The sequence below is a fragment of the Mixophyes fleayi genome, chromosome 1, assembly GCF_038048845.1.
Source record: "Mixophyes fleayi isolate aMixFle1 chromosome 1, aMixFle1.hap1, whole genome shotgun sequence".
NCBI lineage: Eukaryota > Metazoa > Chordata > Amphibia > Anura > Limnodynastidae > Mixophyes > Mixophyes fleayi.
The window spans coordinates 352778729-352802388 of NC_134402.1; the positions used below are offsets into that span (position 1 = coordinate 352778729).

Consider the following 23660-nt stretch of genomic DNA (forward strand, 5'->3'; position numbering starts at 1 on the left):
CTAGAAAAGGAAAATGTTTGTTCTTTTAATTCCAAAGTTGGCTTGCACCGATGGACTAAACCTCCCCTAGAACAGTGTGCTGCCTTCAGACAATTGGAAACAGTAATAATGGGGGGTTTATAAATGCCGTAATCTTTGACATGTGTTTCAAGTATTTATGGGAGGGGGTTACTCACTGGTTTTTGCTGCTGGAGGACATAAAAGAATGCCACGGTTGCGATAATAGAAGTTATATGTATAGATGAATGATTATCAAACCCTGACTTATGGAAGAGCTATAAAGGCAAAGGAATAAGGCAGCAGGGATACAGAGGCAACGCCCAGTGCATCATTCTTTTTCATATATATTTTAGCTTTTTATTATTTACAAGATATAAACATTCAACTATGGGCTCAATAAGGGTTGTACACATTCCATGTGTTCATTTGGTATAGATGGGATGCATAAAGGGCTTGGACAGATGGAGAGCTAAATTGCTGGTGGTAAGGGATAACACAGAGAGCGGCAGGGGAAACGTGGTCAAACATTATAAAACAGGGCCTGGTAGTTATGTAAATGTTCTTAACTGGAGACTGAGTGCTCTATATGCTTTATTGAACTTATCAAGGGGGATAGGTGAATGATATTTTTAATGGCTGCTAATGTATTTTATCAGTCTTCTCTAAGATTCTATTTCTTTTCAATTGATGATGTTTTTCTATGTATTCAATAATATTTTTATTGATTTGTGTGTTTTTATCCACGTGGGCTATTCCACTTTTCTGCATGCGTGTGTTTTTTTCCGATGTACTCAATTCCTTTTTAATAGATTTGAGTTGTTGCATAGCCTTAAGGTACTTTTATTGCTTTTTTGCTATGTATCTATACTGGAGAAATAAAAGCACAAAGGCCTCCCCGTTGGGGAATCGAACCCCGGTCTCCCGCGTGACAGGCGGGGATACTTACCACTATACTAACGAGGATTAGCTGCACAACCCCTCCGCCATTACGTCCTAGAAGACGTTTTTTTGCTACGTATACATTAATATTTCTAGTGACTTGCATGCTTATGAAAACTATTGAAATCATTAATGGATCCATCTGGTGGCCTACTCTTTTGCAAGCGTCAAAATCTATGCTTATTATTGTACAACATGCACAAAGTCAATTTATTTGAGACATTGCTCTAGTTATCATTTTCTCACTCTCCCAATCCCGATAATCTATGGACTAGCTGCACGGAAGCTCTGCCAATTCATCCTGGCAGTGAGTTCTTCCTATGCATACAGTAACATTTATAATGATTTTTATAGTTGATTTGCCAGTGTCCATCGGTAGATCTATCATTTGATTTAACGTTGTCCGTTTCAGTAAAAGCGACTCTACTTCTTCTGCTTTCTCGGGTGCATTCAGCTCGGAAATTAGCCAATGTATTTAACACCCATATTTTAAGGTTGCATGGAATAACAGGGAATATTGTCTTTGATAGAGGTACACGGTTTATCTCCAAATTGTACAAGGCGTTTTGCAATCTCCTTGGCGCCAGACTGCATTTTTTTCTTTATGTTACGATGGACAGGCAGAATAAGTAAACCAAATTTGGAATCAATAAGTAAAGTGTCATGTGCCAGAGAATCGCTTATATTGGCCAAAATATGTACCTTGGGCTGAGTTTGCCTATAATAAGAGTTTCCAATCATGTGCTGGGTCTATAACTTTCTTTTGTATTTACAGCAGACATGCAAAATCATTTTTCTTTTCCTCTAATTCTGATGCTTCCGATGCCAATTCTTTGTCTATGCAGGTGATCAAGATCCTGGGGAAAGTCCAAAAGAATTTAGCAAAACCCATTTCCTCCCGGAACTAAATTGCTAATAAAAATGTGCTCATAAAAGTGGTGGAATGAGTCCAAAATTTTGATCTCATAAAAGTGGACCAGGACATGGCAAGAGGATAGTTTCAGAAGGCACCTGACCAGGAACGTCCCTGAGAACAGGGCCCACTAATGTGGTGTATCGGGCCTACAGATCTCTTAAAACAACCCAGGATATTATATTTGTGGTGTCCTAGAAAAGGAAAATGTTTGTTCTTTTAATTCCAAAGTTGGCTTGCACCGATGGACTAAACCTCCCCTAGAACAGTGTGCTGCCTTCAGACAATTGGAAACAGTAATAATGGGGGGTTTATAAATGCCGTAATCTTTGACATGTGTTTCAAGTATTTATGGGAGGGGGTTACTCACTGGTTTTTGCTGCTGGAGGACATAAAAGAATGCCACGGTTGCGATAATAGAAGTTATATGTATAGATGAATGATTATCAAACCCTGACTTATGGAAGAGCTATAAAGGCAAAGGAATAAGGCAGCAGGGATACAGAGGCAACGCCCAGTGCATCATTCTTTTTCATATATATTTTAGCTTTTTATTATTTACAAGATATAAACATTCAACTATGGGCTCAATAAGGGTTGTACACATTCCATGTGTTCATTTGGTATAGATGGGATGCATAAAGGGCTTGGACAGATGGAGAGCTAAATTGCTGGTGGTAAGGGATAACACAGAGAGCGGCAGGGGAAACGTGGTCAAACATTATAAAACAGGGCCTGGTAGTTATGTAAATGTTCTTAACTGGAGACTGAGTGCTCTATATGCTTTATTGAACTTATCAAGGGGGATAGGTGAATGATATTTTTAATGGCTGCTAATGTATTTTATCAGTCTTCTCTAAGATTCTATTTCTTTTCAATTGATGATGTTTTTCTATGTATTCAATAATATTTTTATTGATTTGTGTGTTTTTATCCACGTGGGCTATTCCACTTTTCTGCATGCGTGTGTTTTTTTCCGATGTACTCAATTCCTTTTTAATAGATTTGAGTTGTTGCATAGCCTTAAGGTACTTTTATTGCTTTTTTGCTATGTATCTATACTGGAGAAATAAAAGCACAAAGGCCTCCCCGTCGGGGAATCGAACCCCGGTCTCCCGCGTGACAGGCGGGGATACTTACCACTATACTAACGAGGATTAGCTGCACAACCCCTCCGCCATTACGTCCTAGAAGACGTTTTTTTGCTACGTATACATTAATATTTCTAGTGACTTGCATGCTTATGAAAACTATTGAAATCATTAATGGATCCATCTGGTGGCCTACTCTTTTGCAAGCGTCAAAATCTATGCTTATTATTGTACAACATGCACAAAGTCAATTTATTTGAGACATTGCTCTAGTTATCATTTTCTCACTCTCCCAATCCCGATAATCTATGGACTAGCTGCACGGAAGCTCTGCCAATTCATCCTGGCAGTGAGTTCTTCCTATGCATACAGTAACATTTATAATGATTTTTATAGTTGATTTGCCAGTGTCCATCGGTAGATCTATCATTTGATTTAACGTTGTCCGTTTCAGTAAAAGCGACTCTACTTCTTCTGCTTTCTCGGGTGCATTCAGCTCGGAAATTAGCCAATGTATTTAACACCCATATTTTAAGGTTGCATGGAATAACAGGGAATATTGTCTTTGATAGAGGTACACGGTTTATCTCCAAATTGTACAAGGCGTTTTGCAATCTCCTTGGCGCCAGACTGCATTTTTTTCTTTATGTTACGATGGACAGGCAGAATAAGTAAACCAAATTTGGAATCAATAAGTAAAGTGTCATGTGCCAGAGAATCGCTTATATTGGCCAAAATATGTACCTTGGGCTGAGTTTGCCTATAATAAGAGTTTCCAATCATGTGCTGGGTCTATAACTTTCTTTTGTATTTACAGCAGACATGCAAAATCATTTTTCTTTTCCTCTAATTCTGATGCTTCCGATGCCAATTCTTTGTCTATGCAGGTGATCAAGATCCTGGGGAAAGTCCAAAAGAATTTAGCAAAACCCATTTCCTCCCGGAACTAAATTGCTAATAAAAATGTGCTCATAAAAGTGGTGGAATGAGTCCAAAATTTTGATCTCATAAAAGTGGACCAGGACATGGCAAGAGGATAGTTTCAGAAGGCACCTGACCAGGAACGTCCCTGAGAACAGGGCCCACTAATGTGGTGTATCGGGCCTACAGATCTCTTAAAACAACCCAGGATATTATATTTGTGGTGTCCTAGAAAAGGAAAATGTTTGTTCTTTTAATTCCAAAGTTGGCTTGCACCGATGGACTAAACCTCCCCTAGAACAGTGTGCTGCCTTCAGACAATTGGAAACAGTAATAATGGGGGGTTTATAAATGCCGTAATCTTTGACATGTGTTTCAAGTATTTATGGGAGGGGGTTACTCACTGGTTTTTGCTGCTGGAGGACATAAAAGAATGCCACGGTTGCGATAATAGAAGTTATATGTATAGATGAATGATTATCAAACCCTGACTTATGGAAGAGCTATAAAGGCAAAGGAATAAGGCAGCAGGGATACAGAGGCAACGCCCAGTGCATCATTCTTTTTCATATATATTTTAGCTTTTTATTATTTACAAGATATAAACATTCAACTATGGGCTCAATAAGGGTTGTACACATTCCATGTGTTCATTTGGTATAGATGGGATGCATAAAGGGCTTGGACAGATGGAGAGCTAAATTGCTGGTGGTAAGGGATAACACAGAGAGCGGCAGGGGAAACGTGGTCAAACATTATAAAACAGGGCCTGGTAGTTATGTAAATGTTCTTAACTGGAGACTGAGTGCTCTATATGCTTTGTTGAACTTATCAAGGGGGATAGGTGAATGATATTTTTAATGGCTGCTAATGTATTTTATCAGTCTTCTCTAAGATTCTATTTCTTTTCAATTGATGATGTTTTTCTATGTATTCAATAATATTTTTATTGATTTGTGTGTTTTTATCCACGTGGGCTATTCCACTTTTCTGCATGCGTGTGTTTTTTTCCGATGTACTCAATTCATTTTTAATAGATTTGAGTTGTTGCATAGCCTTAAGGTACTTTTATTGCTTTTTTGCTATGTATCTATACTGGAGAAATAAAAGCACAAAGGCCTCCCCGTCGGGGAATCGAACCCCGGTCTCCCGCGTGACAGGCGGGGATACTTACCACTATACTAACGAGGATTAGCTGCACAACCCCTCCGCCATTACGTCCTAGAAGACGTTTTTTTGCTACGTATACATTAATATTTCTAGTGACTTGCATGCTTATGAAAACTATTGAAATCATTAATGGATCCATCTGGTGGCCTACTCTTTTGCAAGCGTCAAAATCTATGCTTATTATTGTACAACATGCACAAAGTCAATTTATTTGAGACATTGCTCTAGTTATCATTTTCTCACTCTCCCAATCCCGATAATCTATGGACTAGCTGCACGGAAGCTCTGCCAATTCATCCTGGCAGTGAGTTCTTCCTATGCATACAGTAACATTTATAATGATTTTTATAGTTGATTTGCCAGTGTCCATCGGTAGATCTATCATTTGATTTAACGTTGTCCGTTTCAGTAAAAGCGACTCTACTTCTTCTGCTTTCTCGGGTGCATTCAGCTCGGAAATTAGCCAATGTATTTAACACCCATATTTTAAGGTTGCATGGAATAACAGGGAATATTGTCTTTGATAGAGGTACACGGTTTATCTCCAAATTGTACAAGGCGTTTTGCAATCTCCTTGGCGCCAGACTGCATTTTTTTCTTTATGTTACGATGGACAGGCAGAATAAGTAAACCAAATTTGGAATCAATAAGTAAAGTGTCATGTGCCAGAGAATCGCTTATATTGGCCAAAATATGTACCTTGGGCTGAGTTTGCCTATAATAAGAGTTTCCAATCATGTGCTGGGTCTATAACTTTCTTTTGTATTTACAGCAGACATGCAAAATCATTTTTCTTTTCCTCTAATTCTGATGCTTCCGATGCCAATTCTTTGTCTATGCAGGTGATCAAGATCCTGGGGAAAGTCCAAAAGAATTTAGCAAAACCCATTTCCTCCCGGAACTAAATTGCTAATAAAAATGTGCTCATAAAAGTGGTGGAATGAGTCCAAAATTTTGATCTCATAAAAGTGGACCAGGACATGGCAAGAGGATAGTTTCAGAAGGCACCTGACCAGGAACGTCCCTGAGAACAGGGCCCACTAATGTGGTGTATCGGGCCTACAGATCTCTTAAAACAACCCAGGATATTATATTTGTGGTGTCCTAGAAAAGGAAAATGTTTGTTCTTTTAATTCCAAAGTTGGCTTGCACCGATGGACTAAACCTCCCCTAGAACAGTGTGCTGCCTTCAGACAATTGGAAACAGTAATAATGGGGGGTTTATAAATGCCGTAATCTTTGACATGTGTTCCAAGTATTTATGGGAGGGGGTTACTCACTGGTTTTTGCTGCTGGAGGACATAAAAGAATGCCACGGTTGCGATAATAGAAGTTATATGTATAGATGAATGATTATCAAACCCTGACTTATGGAAGAGCTATAAAGGCAAAGGAATAAGGCAGCAGGGATACAGAGGCAACGCCCAGTGCATCATTCTTTTTCATATATATTTTAGCTTTTTATTATTTACAAGATATAAACATTCAACTATGGGCTCAATAAGGGTTGTACACATTCCATGTGTTCATTTGGTATAGATGGGATGCATAAAGGGCTTGGACAGATGGAGAGCTAAATTGCTGGTGGTAAGGGATAACACAGAGAGCGGCAGGGGAAACGTGGTCAAACATTATAAAACAGGGCCTGGTAGTTATGTAAATGTTCTTAACTGGAGACTGAGTGCTCTATATGCTTTATTGAACTTATCAAGGGGGATAGGTGAATGATATTTTTAATGGCTGCTAATGTATTTTATCAGTCTTCTCTAAGATTCTATTTCTTTTCAATTGATGATGTTTTTCTATGTATTCAATAATATTTTTATTGATTTGTGTGTTTTTATCCACGTGGGCTATTCCACTTTTCTGCATGCGTGTGTTTTTTTCCGATGTACTCAATTCCTTTTTAATAGATTTGAGTTGTTGCATAGCCTTAAGGTACTTTTATTGCTTTTTTGCTATGTATCTATACTGGAGAAATAAAAGCACAAAGGCCTCCCCGTCGGGGAATCGAACCCCGGTCTCCCGCGTGACAGGCGGGGATACTTACCACTATACTAACGAGGATTAGCTGCACAACCACTCCGCCATTACGTCCTAGAAGACGTTTTTTTGCTACGTATACATTAATATTTCTAGTGACTTGCATGCTTATGAAAACTATTGAAATCATTAATGGATCCATCTGGTGGCCTACTCTTTTGCAAGCGTCAAAATCTATGCTTATTATTGTACAACATGCACAAGGTCAATTTATTTGAGACATTGCTCTAGTTATCATTTTCTCACTCTCCCAATCCCGATAATCTATGGACTAGCTGCACGGAAGCTCTGCCAATTCATCCTGGCAGTGAGTTCTTCCTATGCATACAGTAACATTTATAATGATTTTTATAGTTGATTTGCCAGTGTCCATCGGTAGATCTATCATTTGATTTAACGTTGTCCGTTTCAGTAAAAGCGACTCTACTTCTTCTGCTTTCTCGGGTGCATTCAGCTCGGAAATTAGCCAATGTATTTAACACCCATATTTTAAGGTTGCATGGAATAACAGGGAATATTGTCTTTGATAGAGGTACACGGTTTATCTCCAAATTGTACAAGGCGTTTTGCAATCTCCTTGGCGCCAGACTGCATTTTTTTCTTTATGTTACGATGGACAGGCAGAATAAGTAAACCAAATTTGGAATCAATAAGTAAAGTGTCATGTGCCAGAGAATCGCTTATATTGGCCAAAATATGTACCTTGGGCTGAGTTTGCCTATAATAAGAGTTTCCAATCATGTGCTGGGTCTATAACTTTCTTTTGTATTTACAGCAGACATGCAAAATCATTTTTCTTTTCCTCTAATTCTGATGCTTCCGATGCCAATTCTTTGTCTATGCAGGTGATCAAGATCCTGGGGAAAGTCCAAAAGAATTTAGCAAAACCCATTTCCTCCCGGAACTAAATTGCTAATAAAAATGTGCTCATAAAAGTGGTGGAATGAGTCCAAAATTTTGATCTCATAAAAGTGGACCAGGACATGGCAAGAGGATAGTTTCAGAAGGCACCTGACCAGGAACGTCCCTGAGAACAGGGCCCACTAATGTGGTGTATCGGGCCTACAGATCTCTTAAAACAACCCAGGATATTATATTTGTGGTGTCCTAGAAAAGGAAAATGTTTGTTCTTTTAATTCCAAAGTTGGCTTGCACCGATGGACTAAACCTCCCCTAGAACAGTGTGCTGCCTTCAGACAATTGGAAACAGTAATAATGGGGGGTTTATAAATGCCGTAATCTTTGACATGTGTTCCAAGTATTTATGGGAGGGGGTTACTCACTGGTTTTTGCTGCTGGAGGACATAAAAGAATGCCACGGTTGCGATAATAGAAGTTATATGTATAGATGAATGATTATCAAACCCTGACTTATGGAAGAGCTATAAAGGCAAAGGAATAAGGCAGCAGGGATACAGAGGCAACGCCCAGTGCATCATTCTTTTTCATATATATTTTAGCTTTTTATTATTTACAAGATATAAACATTCAACTATGGGCTCAATAAGGGTTGTACACATTCCATGTGTTCATTTGGTATAGATGGGATGCATAAAGGGCTTGGACAGATGGAGAGCTAAATTGTTGGTGTACTCAATTCCTTTTTAATAGATTTGAGTTGTTGCATAGCCTTAAGGTACTTTTATTGCTTTTTTGCTATGTATCTATACTGGAGAAATAAAAGCACAAAGGCCTCCCCGTTGGGGAATCGAACCCCGGTCTCCCGCGTGACAGGCAGGGATACTTACCACTATACTAACGAGGATTAGCTGCACAACCCCTCCGCCATTACGTCCTAGAAGACGTTTTTTTTGCTACGTATACATTAATATTTCTAGTGACTTGCATGCTTATGAAAACTATTGAAATCATTAATGGATCCATCTGGTGGCCTACTCTTTTGCAAGCGTCAAAATCTATGCTTATTATTGTACAACATGCACAAGGTCAATTTATTTGAGACATTGCTCTAGTTATCATTTTCTCACTCTCCCAATCCCGATAATCTATGGACTAGCTGCACGGAAGCTCTGCCAATTCATCCTGGCAGTGAGTTCTTCCTATGCATACAGTAACATTTATAATGATTTTTATAGTTGATTTGCCAGTGTCCATCGGTAGATCTATCATTTGATTTAACGTTGTCCGTTTCAGTAAAAGCGACTCTACTTCTTCTGCTTTCTCGGGTGCATTCAGCTCGGAAATTAGCCAATGTATTTAACACCCATATTTTAAGGTTGCATGGAATAACAGGGAATATTGTCTTTGATAGAGGTACACGGTTTATCTCCAAATTGTACAAGGCGTTTTGCAATCTCCTTGGCGCCAGACTGCATTTTTTTCTTTATGTTACGATGGACAGGCAGAATAAGTAAACCAAATTTGGAATCAATAAGTAAAGTGTCATGTGCCAGAGAATCGCTTATATTGGCCAAAATATGTACCTTGGGCTGAGTTTGCCTATAATAAGAGTTTCCAATCATGTGCTGGGTCTATAACTTTCTTTTGTATTTACAGCAGACATGCAAAATCATTTTTCTTTTCCTCTAATTCTGATGCTTCCGATGCCAATTCTTTGTCTATGCAGGTGATCAAGATCCTGGGGAAAGTCCAAAAGAATTTAGCAAAACCCATTTCCTCCCGGAACTAAATTGCTAATAAAAATGTGCTCATAAAAGTGGTGGAATGAGTCCAAAATTTTGATCTCATAAAAGTGGACCAGGACATGGCAAGAGGATAGTTTCAGAAGGCACCTGACCAGGAACGTCCCTGAGAACAGGGCCCACTAATGTGGTGTATCGGGCCTACAGATCTCTTAAAACAACCCAGGATATTATATTTGTGGTGTCCTAGAAAAGGAAAATGTTTGTTCTTTTAATTCCAAAGTTGGCTTGCACCGATGGACTAAACCTCCCCTAGAACAGTGTGCTGCCTTCAGACAATTGGAAACAGTAATAATGGGGGGTTTATAAATGCCGTAATCTTTGACATGTGTTCCAAGTATTTATGGGAGGGGGTTACTCACTGGTTTTTGCTGCTGGAGGACATAAAAGAATGCCACGGTTGCGATAATAGAAGTTATATGTATAGATGAATGATTATCAAACCCTGACTTATGGAAGAGCTATAAAGGCAAAGGAATAAGGCAGCAGGGATACAGAGGCAACGCCCAGTGCATCATTCTTTTTCATATATATTTTAGCTTTTTATTATTTACAAGATATAAACATTCAACTATGGGCTCAATAAGGGTTGTACACATTCCATGTGTTCATTTGGTATAGATGGGATGCATAAAGGGCTTGGACAGATGGAGAGCTAAATTGCTGGTGGTAAGGGATAACACAGAGAGCGGCAGGGGAAACGTGGTCAAACATTATAAAACAGGGCCTGGTAGTTATGTAAATGTTCTTAACTGGAGACTGAGTGCTCTATATGCTTTATTGAACTTATCAAGGGGGATAGGTGAATGATATTTTTAATGGCTGCTAATGTATTTTATCAGTCTTCTCTAAGATTCTATTTCTTTTCAATTGATGATGTTTTTCTATGTATTCAATAATATTTTTATTGATTTGTGTGTTTTTATCCACGTGGGCTATTCCACTTTTCTGCATGCGTGTGTTTTTTTCCGATGTACTCAATTCCTTTTTAATAGATTTGAGTTGTTGCATAGCCTTAAGGTACTTTTATTGCTTTTTTGCTATGTATCTATACTGGAGAAATAAAAGCACAAAGGCCTCCCCGTCGGGGAATCGAACCCCGGTCTCCCGCGTGACAGGCAGGGATACTTACCACTATACTAACGAGGATTAGCTGCACAACCACTCCGCCATTACGTCCTAGAAGACGTTTTTTTGCTACGTATACATTAATATTTCTAGTGACTTGCATGCTTATGAAAACTATTGAAATCATTAATGGATCCATCTGGTGGCCTACTCTTTTGCAAGCGTCAAAATCTATGCTTATTATTGTACAACATGCACAAAGTCAATTTATTTGAGACATTGCTCTAGTTATCATTTTCTCACTCTCCCAATCCCGATAATCTATGGACTAGCTGCACGGAAGCTCTGCCAATTCATCCTGGCAGTGAGTTCTTCCTATGCATACAGTAACATTTATAATGATTTTTATAGTTGATTTGCCAGTGTCCATCGGTAGATCTATCATTTGATTTAACGTTGTCCGTTTCAGTAAAAGCGACTCTACTTCTTCTGCTTTCTCGGGTGCATTCAGCTCGGAAATTAGCCAATGTATTTAACACCCATATTTTAAGGTTGCATGGAATAACAGGGAATATTGTCTTTGATAGAGGTACACGGTTTATCTCCAAATTGTAAAAGGCGTTTTGCAATCTCCTTGGCGCCAGACTGCATTTTTTTCTTTATGTTACGATGGACAGGCAGAATAAGTAAACCAAATTTGGAATCAATAAGTAAAGTGTCATGTGCCAGAGAATCGCTTATATTGGCCAAAATATGTACCTTGGGCTGAGTTTGCCTATAATAAGAGTTTCCAATCATGTGCTGGGTCTATAACTTTCTTTTGTATTTACAGCAGACATGCAAAATCATTTTTCTTTTCCTCTAATTCTGATGCTTCCGATGCCAATTCTTTGTCTATGCAGGTGATCAAGATCCTGGGGAAAGTCCAAAAGAATTTAGCAAAACCCATTTCCTCCCGGAACTAAATTGCTAATAAAAATGTGCTCATAAAAGTGGTGGAATGAGTCCAAAATTTTGATCTCATAAAAGTGGACCAGGACATGGCAAGAGGATAGTTTCAGAAGGCACCTGACCAGGAACGTCCCTGAGAACAGGGCCCACTAATGTGGTGTATCGGGCCTACAGATCTCTTAAAACAACCCAGGATATTATATTTGTGGTGTCCTAGAAAAGGAAAATGTTTGTTCTTTTAATTCCAAAGTTGGCTTGCACCGATGGACTAAACCTCCCCTAGAACAGTGTGCTGCCTTCAGACAATTGGAAACAGTAATAATGGGGGGTTTATAAATGCCGTAATCTTTGACATGTGTTCCAAGTATTTATGGGAGGGGGTTACTCACTGGTTTTTGCTGCTGGAGGACATAAAAGAATGCCACGGTTGCGATAATAGAAGTTATATGTATAGATGAATGATTATCAAACCCTGACTTATGGAAGAGCTATAAAGGCAAAGGAATAAGGCAGCAGGGATACAGAGGCAACGCCCAGTGCATCATTCTTTTTCATATATATTTTAGCTTTTTATTATTTACAAGATATAAACATTCAACTATGGGCTCAATAAGGGTTGTACACATTCCATGTGTTCATTTGGTATAGATGGGATGCATAAAGGGCTTGGACAGATGGAGAGCTAAATTGCTGGTGGTAAGGGATAACACAGAGAGCGGCAGGGGAAACGTGGTCAAACATTATAAAACAGGGCCTGGTAGTTATGTAAATGTTCTTAACTGGAGACTGAGTGCTCTATATGCTTTATTGAACTTATCAAGGGGGATAGGTGAATGATATTTTTAATGGCTGCTAATGTATTTTATCAGTCTTCTCTAAGATTCTATTTCTTTTCAATTGATGATGTTTTTCTATGTATTCAATAATATTTTTATTGATTTGTGTGTTTTTATCCACGTGGGCTATTCCACTTTTCTGCATGCGTGTGTTTTTTTCCGATGTACTCAATTCCTTTTTAATAGATTTGAGTTGTTGCATAGCCTTAAGGTACTTTTATTGCTTTTTTGCTATGTATCTATACTGGAGAAATAAAAGCACAAAGGCCTCCCCGTCGGGGAATCGAACCCCGGTCTCCCGCGTGACAGGCGGGGATACTTACCACTATACTAACGAGGATTAGCTGCACAACCACTCCGCCATTACGTCCTAGAAGACGTTTTTTTGCTACGTATACATTAATATTTCTAGTGACTTGCATGCTTATGAAAACTATTGAAATCATTAATGGATCCATCTGGTGGCCTACTCTTTTGCAAGCGTCAAAATCTATGCTTATTATTGTACAACATGCACAAAGTCAATTTATTTGAGACATTGCTCTAGTTATCATTTTCTCACTCTCCCAATCCCGATAATCTATGGACTAGCTGCACGGAAGCTCTGCCAATTCATCCTGGCAGTGAGTTCTTCCTATGCATACAGTAACATTTATAATGATTTTTATAGTTGATTTGCCAGTGTCCATCGGTAGATCTATCATTTGATTTAACGTTGTCCGTTTCAGTAAAAGCGACTCTACTTCTTCTGCTTTCTCGGGTGCATTCAGCTCGGAAATTAGCCAATGTATTTAACACCCATATTTTAAGGTTGCATGGAATAACAGGGAATATTGTCTTTGATAGAGGTACACGGTTTATCTCCAAATTGTACAAGGCGTTTTGCAATCTCCTTGGCGCCAGACTGCATTTTTTTCTTTATGTTACGATGGACAGGCAGAATAAGTAAACCAAATTTGGAATCAATAAGTAAAGTGTCATGTGCCAGAGAATCGCTTATATTGGCCAAAATATGTACCTTGGGCTGAGTTTGCCTATAATAAGAGTTTCCAATCATGTGCTGGGTCTATAACTTTCTTTTGTATTTACAGCAGACATGCAAAATCATTTTTCTTTTCCTCTAATTCTGATGCTTCCGATGCCAATTCTTTGTCTATGCAGGTGATCAAGATCCTGGGGAAAGTCCAAAAGAATTTAGCAAAACCCATTTCCTCCCGGAACTAAATTGCTAATAAAAATGTGCTCATAAAAGTGGTGGAATGAGTCCAAAATTTTGATCTCATAAAAGTGGACCAGGACATGGCAAGAGGATAGTTTCAGAAGGCACCTGACCAGGAACGTCCCTGAGAACAGGGCCCACTAATGTGGTGTATCGGGCCTACAGATCTCTTAAAACAACCCAGGATATTATATTTGTGGTGTCCTAGAAAAGGAAAATGTTTGTTCTTTTAATTCCAAAGTTGGCTTGCACCGATGGACTAAACCTCCCCTAGAACAGTGTGCTGCCTTCAGACAATTGGAAACAGTAATAATGGGGGGTTTATAAATGCCGTAATCTTTGACATGTGTTCCAAGTATTTATGGGAGGGGGTTACTCACTGGTTTTTGCTGCTGGAGGACATAAAAGAATGCCACGGTTGCGATAATAGAAGTTATATGTATAGATGAATGATTATCAAACCCTGACTTATGGAAGAGCTATAAAGGCAAAGGAATAAGGCAGCAGGGATACAGAGGCAACGCCCAGTGCATCATTCTTTTTCATATATATTTTAGCTTTTTATTATTTACAAGATATAAACATTCAACTATGGGCTCAATAAGGGTTGTACACATTCCATGTGTTCATTTGGTATAGATGGGATGCATAAAGGGCTTGGACAGATGGAGAGCTAAATTGCTGGTGTACTCAATTCCTTTTTAATAGATTTGAGTTGTTGCATAGCCTTAAGGTACTTTTATTGCTTTTTTGCTATGTATCTATACTGGAGAAATAAAAGCACAAAGGCCTCCCCGTTGGGGAATCGAACCCCGGTCTCCCGCGTGACAGGCGGGGATACTTACCACTATACTAACGAGGATTAGCTGCACAACCCCTCCGCCATTACGTCCTAGAAGACGTTTTTTTGCTACGTATACATTAATATTTCTAGTGACTTGCATGCTTATGAAAACTATTGAAATCATTAATGGATCCATCTGGTGGCCTACTCTTTTGCAAGCGTCAAAATCTATGCTTATTATTGTACAACATGCACAAGGTCAATTTATTTGAGACATTGCTCTAGTTATCATTTTCTCACTCTCCCAATCCCGATAATCTATGGACTAGCTGCACGGAAGCTCTGCCAATTCATCCTGGCAGTGAGTTCTTCCTATGCATACAGTAACATTTATAATGATTTTTATAGTTGATTTGCCAGTGTCCATCGGTAGATCTATCATTTGATTTAACGTTGTCCGTTTCAGTAAAAGCGACTCTACTTCTTCTGCTTTCTCGGGTGCATTCAGCTCGGAAATTAGCCAATGTATTTAACACCCATATTTTAAGGTTGCATGGAATAACAGGGAATATTGTCTTTGATAGAGGTACACGGTTTATCTCCAAATTGTACAAGGCGTTTTGCAATCTCCTTGGCGCCAGACTGCATTTTTTTCTTTATGTTACGATGGACAGGCAGAATAAGTAAACCAAATTTGGAATCAATAAGTAAAGTGTCATGTGCCAGAGAATCGCTTATATTGGCCAAAATATGTACCTTGGGCTGAGTTTGCCTATAATAAGAGTTTCCAATCATGTGCTGGGTCTATAACTTTCTTTTGTATTTACAGCAGACATGCAAAATCATTTTTCTTTTCCTCTAATTCTGATGCTTCCGATGCCAATTCTTTGTCTATGCAGGTGATCAAGATCCTGGGGAAAGTCCAAAAGAATTTAGCAAAACCCATTTCCTCCCAGAACTAAATTGCTAATAAAAATGTGCTCATAAAAGTGGTGGAATGAGTCCAAAATTTTGATCTCATAAAAGTGGACCAGGACATGGCAAGAGGATAGTTTCAGAAGGCACCTGACCAGGAACGTCCCTGAGAACAGGGCCCACTAATGTGGTGTATCGGGCCTACAGATCTCTTAAAACAACCCAGGATATTATATTTGTGGTGTCCTAGAAAAGGAAAATGTTTGTTCTTTTAATTCCAAAGTTGGCTTGCACCGATGGACTAAACCTCCCCTAGAACAGTGTGCTGCCTTCAGACAATTGGAAACAGTAATAATGGGGGGTTTATAAATGCCGTAATCTTTGACATGTGTTCCAAGTATTTATGGGAGGGGGTTACTCACTGGTTTTTGCTGCTGGAGGACATAAAAGAATGCCACGGTTGCGATAATAGAAGTTATATGTATAGATGAATGATTATCAAACCCTGACTTATGGAAGAGCTATAAAGGCAAAGGAATAAGGCAGCAGGGATACAGAGGCAACGCCCAGTGCATCATTCTTTTTCATATATATTTTAGCTTTTTATTATTTACAAGATATAAACATTCAACTATGGGCTCAATAAGGGTTGTACACATTCCATGTGTTCATTTGGTATAGATGGGATGCATAAAGGGCTTGGACAGATGGAGAGCTAAATTGCTGGTGGTAAGGGATAACACAGAGAGCGGCAGGGGAAACGTGGTCAAACATTATAAAACAGGGCCTGGTAGTTATGTAAATGTTCTTAACTGGAGACTGAGTGCTCTATATGCTTTATTGAACTTATCAAGGGGGATAGGTGAATGATATTTTTAATGGCTGCTAATGTATTTTATCAGTCTTCTCTAAGATTCTATTTCTTTTCAATTGATGATGTTTTTCTATGTATTCAATAATATTTTTATTGATTTGTGTGTTTTTATCCACGTGGGCTATTCCACTTTTCTGCATGCGTGTGTTTTTTTCCGATGTACTCAATTCCTTTTTAATAGATTTGAGTTGTTGCATAGCCTTAAGGTACTTTTATTGCTTTTTTGCTATGTATCTATACTGGAGAAATAAAAGCACAAAGGCCTCCCCGTCGGGGAATCGAACCCCGGTCTCCCGCGTGACAGGCGGGGATACTTACCACTATACTAACGAGGATTAGCTGCACAACCCCTTCGCCATTACGTCCTAGAAGACGTTTTTTTGCTACGTATACATTAATATTTCTAGTGACTTGCATGCTTATGAAAACTATTGAAATCATTAATGGATCCATCTGGTGGCCTACTCTTTTGCAAGCGTCAAAATCTATGCTTATTATTGTACAACATGCACAAAGTCAATTTATTTGAGACATTGCTCTAGTTATCATTTTCTCACTCTCCCAATCCCGATAATCTATGGACTAGCTGCACGGAAGCTCTGCCAATTCATCCTGGCAGTGAGTTCTTCCTATGCATACAGTAACATTTATAATGATTTTTATAGTTGATTTGCCAGTGTCCATCGGTAGATCTATCATTTGATTTAACGTTGTCCGTTTCAGTAAAAGCGACTCTACTTCTTCTGCTTTCTCGGGTGCATTCAGCTCGGAAATTAGCCAATGTATTTAACACCCATATTTTAAGGTTGCATGGAATAACAGGGAATATTGTCTTTGATAGAGGTACACGGTTTATCTCCAAATTGTACAAGGCGTTTTGCAATCTCCTTGGCGCCAGACTGCATTTTTTTCTTTATGTTACGATGGACAGGCAGAATAAGTAAACCAAATTTGGAATCAATAAGTAAAGTGTCATGTGCCAGAGAATCGCTTATATTGGCCAAAATATGTACCTTGGGCTGAGTTTGCCTATAATAAGAGTTTCCAATCATGTGCTGGGTCTATAACTTTCTTTTGTATTTACAGCAGACATGCAAAATCATTTTTCTTTTCCTCTAATTCTGATGCTTCCGATGCCAATTCTTTGTCTATGCAGGTGATCAAGATCCTGGGGAAAGTCCAAAAGAATTTAGCAAAACCCATTTCCTCCCGGAACTAAATTGCTAATAAAAATGTGCTCATAAAAGTGGTGGAATGAGTCCAAAATTTTGATCTCATAAAAGTGGACCAGGACATGGCAAGAGGATAGTTTCAGAAGGCACCTGACCAGGAACGTCCCTGAGAACAGGGCCCACTAATGTGGTGTATCGGGCCTACAGATCTCTTAAAACAACCCAGGATATTATATTTGTGGTGTCCTAGAAAAGGAAAATGTTTGTTCTTTTAATTCCAAAGTTGGCTTGCACCGATGGACTAAACCTCCCCTAGAACAGTGTGCTGCCTTCAGACAATTGGAAACAGTAATAATGGGGGGTTTATAAATGCCGTAATCTTTGACATGTGTTCCAAGTATTTATGGGAGGGGGTTACTCACTGGTTTTTGCTGCTGGAGGACATAAAAGAATGCCACGGTTGCGATAATAGAAGTTATATGTATAGATGAATGATTATCAAACCCTGACTTATGGAAGAGCTATAAAGGCAAAGGAATAAGGCAGCAGGGATACAGAGGCAACGCCCAGTGCATCATTCTTTTTCATATATATTTTAGCTTTTTATTATTTACAAGATATAAACATTCAACTATGGGCTCAATAAGGGTTGTACACATTCCATGTGTTCATTTGGTATAGATGGGATGCATAAAGGGCTTGGACAGATGGAGAGCTAAATTGCTGGTGGTAAGGGATAACACAGAGAGCGGCAGGGGAAACGTGGTCAAACATTATAAAACAGGGCCTGGTAGTTATGTAAATGTTCTTAACTGGAGACTGAGTGCTCTATATGCTTTATTGAACTTATCAAGGGGGATAGGTGAATGATATTTTTAATGGCTGCTAATGTATTTTATCAGTCTTCTCTAAGATTCTATTTCTTTTCAATTGATGATGTTTTTCTATGTATTCAATAATATTTTTATTGATTTGTGTGTTTTTATCCACGTGGGCTATTCCACTTTTCTGCATGCGTGTGTTTTTTTCCGATGTACTCAATTCCTTTTTAATAGATTTGAGTTGTTGCATAGCCTTAAGGTACTTTTATTGCTTTTTTGCTATGTATCTATACTGGAGAAATAAAAGCACAAAGGCCTCCCCGTCGGGGAATCGAACCCCGGTCTCCCGCGTGACAGGCGGGGATACTTACCACTATACTAACGAGGATTAGCTGCACAACCCCTTCGCCATTACGTCCTAGAAGACGTTTTTTTGCTACGTATACATTAATATTTCTAGTGACTTGCATGCTTATGAAAACTATTGAAATCATTAATGGATCCATCTGGTGGCCTACTCTTTTGCAAGCGTCAAAATCTATGCTTATTATTGTACAACATGCACAAAGTCAATTTATTTGAGACATTGCTCTAGTTATCATTTTCTCACTCTCCCAATCCCGATAATCTATGGACTAGCTGCACGGAAGCTCTGCCAATTCATCCTGGCAGTGAGTTCTTCCTATGCATACAGTAACATTTATAATGATTTTTATAGTTGATTTGCCAGTGTCCATCGGTAGATCTATCATTTGATTTAACGTTGTCCGTTTCAGTAAAAGCGACTCTACTTCTTCTGCTTTCTCGGGTGCATTCAGCTCGGAAATTAGCCAATGTATTTAACACCCATATTTTAAGGTTGCATGGAATAACAGGGAATATTGTCTTTGATAGAGGTACACGGTTTATCTCCAAATTGTACAAGGCGTTTTGCAATCTCCTTGGCGCCAGACTGCATTTTTTTCTTTATGTTACGATGGACAGGCAGAATAAGTAAACCAAATTTGGAATCAATAAGTAAAGTGTCATGTGCCAGAGAATCGCTTATATTGGCCAAAATATGTACCTTGGGCTGAGTTTGCCTATAATAAGAGTTTCCAATCATGTGCTGGGTCTATAACTTTCTTTTGTATTTACAGCAGACATGCAAAATCATTTTTCTTTTCCTCTAATTCTGATGCTTCCGATGCCAATTCTTTGTCTATGCAGGTGATCAAGATCCTGGGGAAAGTCCAAAAGAATTTAGCAAAACCCATTTCCTCCCGGAACTAAATTGCTAATAAAAATGTGCTCATAAAAGTGGTGGAATGAGTCCAAAATTTTGATCTCATAAAAGTGGACCAGGACATGGCAAGAGGATAGTTTCAGAAGGCACCTGACCAGGAACGTCCCTGAGAACAGGGCCCACTAATGTGGTGTATCGGGCCTACAGATCTCTTAAAACAACCCAGGATATTATATTTGTGGTGTCCTAGAAAAGGAAAATGTTTGTTCTTTTAATTCCAAAGTTGGCTTGCACCGATGGACTAAACCTCCCCTAGAACAGTGTGCTGCCTTCAGACAATTGGAAACAGTAATAATGGGGGGTTTATAAATGCCGTAATCTTTGACATGTGTTCCAAGTATTTATGGGAGGGGGTTACTCACTGGTTTTTGCTGCTGGAGGACATAAAAGAATGCCACGGTTGCGATAATAGAAGTTATATGTATAGATGAATGATTATCAAACCCTGACTTATGGAAGAGCTATAAAGGCAAAGGAATAAGGCAGCAGGGATACAGAGGCAACGCCCAGTGCATCATTCTTTTTCATATATATTTTAGCTTTTTATTATTTACAAGATATAAACATTCAACTATGGGCTCAATAAGGGTTGTACACATTCCATGTGTTCATTTGGTATAGATGGGATGCATAAAGGGCTTGGACAGATGGAGAGCTAAATTGCTGGTGGTAAGGGATAACACAGAGAGCGGCAGGGGAAACGTGGTCAAACATTATAAAACAGGGCCTGGTAGTTATGTAAATGTTCTTAACTGGAGACTGAGTGCTCTATATGCTTTATTGAACTTATCAAGGGGGATAGGTGAATGATATTTTTAATGGCTGCTAATGTATTTTATCAGTCTTCTCTAAGATTCTATTTCTTTTCAATTGATGATGTTTTTCTATGTATTCAATAATATTTTTATTGATTTGTGTGTTTTTATCCACGTGGGCTATTCCACTTTTCTGCATGCGTGTGTTTTTTTCCGATGTACTCAATTCCTTTTTAATAGATTTGAGTTGTTGCATAGCCTTAAGGTACTTTTATTGCTTTTTTGCTATGTATCTATACTGGAGAAATAAAAGCACAAAGGCCTCCCCGTCGGGGAATCGAACCCCGGTCTCCCGCGTGACAGGCGGGGATACTTACCACTATACTAACGAGGATTAGCTGCACAACCCCTTCGCCATTACGTCCTAGAAGACGTTTTTTTGCTACGTATACATTAATATTTCTAGTGACTTGCATGCTTATGAAAACTATTGAAATCATTAATGGATCCATCTGGTGGCCTACTCTTTTGCAAGCGTCAAAATCTATGCTTATTATTGTACAACATGCACAAAGTCAATTTATTTGAGACATTGCTCTAGTTATCATTTTCTCACTCTCCCAATCCCGATAATCTATGGACTAGCTGCACGGAAGCTCTGCCAATTCATCCTGGCAGTGAGTTCTTCCTATGCATACAGTAACATTTATAATGATTTTTATAGTTGATTTGCCAGTGTCCATCGGTAGATCTATCATTTGATTTAACGTTGTCCGTTTCAGTAAAAGCGACTCTACTTCTTCTGCTTTCTCGGGTGCATTCAGCTCGGAAATTAGCCAATGTATTTAACACCCATATTTTAAGGTTGCATGGAATAACAGGGAATATTGTCTTTGATAGAGGTACACGGTTTATCTCCAAATTGTACAAGGCGTTTTGCAATCTCCTTGGCGCCAGACTGCATTTTTTTCTTTATGTTACGATGGACAGGCAGAATAAGTAAACCAAATTTGGAATCAATAAGTAAAGTGTCATGTGCCAGAGAATCGCTTATATTGGCCAAAATATGTACCTTGGGCTGAGTTTGCCTATAATAAGAGTTTCCAATCATGTGCTGGGTCTATAACTTTCTTTTGTATTTACAGCAGACATGCAAAATCATTTTTCTTTTCCTCTAATTCTGATGCTTCCGATGCCAATTCTTTGTCTATGCAGGTGATCAAGATCCTGGGGAAAGTCCAAAAGAATTTAGCAAAACCCATTTCCTCCCGGAACTAAATTGCTAATAAAAATGTGCTCATAAAAGTGGTGGAATGAGTCCAAAATTTTGATCTCATAAAAGTGGACCAGGACATGGCAAGAGGATAGTTTCAGAAGGCACCTGACCAGGAACGTCCCTGAGAACAGGGCCCACTAATGTGGTGTATCGGGCCTACAGATCTCTTAAAACAACCCAGGATATTATATTTGTGGTGTCCTAGAAAAGGAAAATGTTTGTTCTTTTAATTCCAAAGTTGGCTTGCACCGATGGACTAAACCTCCCCTAGAACAGTGTGCTGCCTTCAGACAATTGGAAACAGTAATAATGGGGGGTTTATAAATGCCGTAATCTTTGACATGTGTTCCAAGTATTTATGGGAGGGGGTTACTCACTGGTTTTTGCTGCTGGAGGACATAAAAGAATGCCACGGTTGCGATAATAGAAGTTATATGTATAGATGAATGATTATCAAACCCTGACTTATGGAAGAGCTATAAAGGCAAAGGAATAAGGCAGCAGGGATACAGAGGCAACGCCCAGTGCATCATTCTTTTTCATATATATTTTAGCTTTTTATTATTTACAAGATATAAACATTCAACTATGGGCTCAATAAGGGTTGTACACATTCCATGTGTTCATTTGGTATAGATGGGATGCATAAAGGGCTTGGACAGATGGAGAGCTAAATTGCTGGTGGTAAGGGATAACACAGAGAGCGGCAGGGGAAACGTGGTCAAACATTATAAAACAGGGCCTGGTAGTTATGTAAATGTTCTTAACTGGAGACTGAGTGCTCTATATGCTTTATTGAACTTATCAAGGGGGATAGGTGAATGATATTTTTAATGGCTGCTAATGTATTTTATCAGTCTTCTCTAAGATTCTATTTCTTTTCAATTGATGATGTTTTTCTATGTATTCAATAATATTTTTATTGATTTGTGTGTTTTTATCCACGTGGGCTATTCCACTTTTCTGCATGCGTGTGTTTTTTTCCGATGTACTCAATTCCTTTTTAATAGATTTGAGTTGTTGCATAGCCTTAAGGTACTTTTATTGCTTTTTTGCTATGTATCTATACTGGAGAAATAAAAGCACAAAGGCCTCCCCGTCGGGGAATCGAACCCCGGTCTCCCGCGTGACAGGCGGGGATACTTACCACTATACTAACGAGGATTAGCTGCACAACCCATCCGCCATTACGTCCTAGAAGACGTTTTTTTGCTACGTATACATTAATATTTCTAGTGACTTGCATGCTTATGAAAACTATTGAAATCATTAATGGATCCATCTGGTGGCCTACTCTTTTGCAAGCGTCAAAATCTATGCTTATTATTGTACAACATGCACAAAGTCAATTTATTTGAGACATTGCTCTAGTTATCATTTTCTCACTCTCCCAATCCCGATAATCTATGGACTAGCTGCACGGAAGCTCTGCCAATTCATCCTGGCAGTGAGTTCTTCCTATGCATACAGTAACATTTATAATGATTTTTATAGTTGATTTGCCAGTGTCCATCGGTAGATCTATCATTTGATTTAACGTTGTCCGTTTCAGTAAAAGCGACTCTACTTCTTCTGCTTTCTCGGGTGCATTCAGCTCGGAAATTAGCCAATGTATTTAACACCCATATTTTAAGGTTGCATGGAATAACAGGGAATATTGTCTTTGATAGAGGTACACGGTTTATCTCCAAATTGTACAAGGCGTTTTGCAATCTCCTTGGCGCCAGACTGCATTTTTTTCTTTATGTTACGATGGACAGGCAGAATAAGTAAACCAAATTTGGAATCAATAAGTAAAGTGTCATGTGCCAGAGAATCGCTTATATTGGCCAAAATATGTACCTTGGGCTGAGTTTGCCTATAATAAGAGTTTCCAATCATGTGCTGGGTCTATAACTTTCTTTTGTATTTACAGCAGACATGCAAAATCATTTTTCTTTTCCTCTAATTCTGATGCTTCCGAT

General features: G+C 38.8%; 9 non-coding genes across 9 annotated transcripts; all 9 read right to left on the reverse strand.

Moving 5' to 3' along the window:
• Window positions 1–2937: 2937 nt before the first annotated feature.
• Window positions 2938–3009, reverse strand: TRNAD-GUC (transfer RNA aspartic acid (anticodon GUC)). Its single transcript has one exon. It is a non-coding gene; the product is annotated as a tRNA-Asp (tRNA).
• Window positions 3010–4983: 1974 nt separating this feature from the next.
• On the reverse strand, window positions 4984–5055 carry TRNAD-GUC (transfer RNA aspartic acid (anticodon GUC)). Its single transcript has one exon. It is a non-coding gene; the product is annotated as a tRNA-Asp (tRNA).
• Window positions 5056–7029: 1974 nt separating this feature from the next.
• TRNAD-GUC (transfer RNA aspartic acid (anticodon GUC)) lies at window positions 7030–7101 on the reverse strand. Its single transcript has one exon. It is a non-coding gene; the product is annotated as a tRNA-Asp (tRNA).
• A 3716-nt stretch (window positions 7102–10817) lies between these two features.
• On the reverse strand, window positions 10818–10889 carry TRNAD-GUC (transfer RNA aspartic acid (anticodon GUC)). The gene has a single exon. It is a non-coding gene; the product is annotated as a tRNA-Asp (tRNA).
• Window positions 10890–12863: 1974 nt separating this feature from the next.
• On the reverse strand, window positions 12864–12935 carry TRNAD-GUC (transfer RNA aspartic acid (anticodon GUC)). Its single transcript has one exon. It is a non-coding gene; the product is annotated as a tRNA-Asp (tRNA).
• A 3715-nt stretch (window positions 12936–16650) lies between these two features.
• Window positions 16651–16722, reverse strand: TRNAD-GUC (transfer RNA aspartic acid (anticodon GUC)). The gene has a single exon. It is a non-coding gene; the product is annotated as a tRNA-Asp (tRNA).
• A 1974-nt stretch (window positions 16723–18696) lies between these two features.
• On the reverse strand, window positions 18697–18768 carry TRNAD-GUC (transfer RNA aspartic acid (anticodon GUC)). Its single transcript has one exon. It is a non-coding gene; the product is annotated as a tRNA-Asp (tRNA).
• Window positions 18769–20742: 1974 nt separating this feature from the next.
• Window positions 20743–20814, reverse strand: TRNAD-GUC (transfer RNA aspartic acid (anticodon GUC)). Its single transcript has one exon. It is a non-coding gene; the product is annotated as a tRNA-Asp (tRNA).
• A 1974-nt stretch (window positions 20815–22788) lies between these two features.
• TRNAD-GUC (transfer RNA aspartic acid (anticodon GUC)) lies at window positions 22789–22860 on the reverse strand. Its single transcript has one exon. It is a non-coding gene; the product is annotated as a tRNA-Asp (tRNA).
• Window positions 22861–23660: the final 800 nt, after the last annotated feature.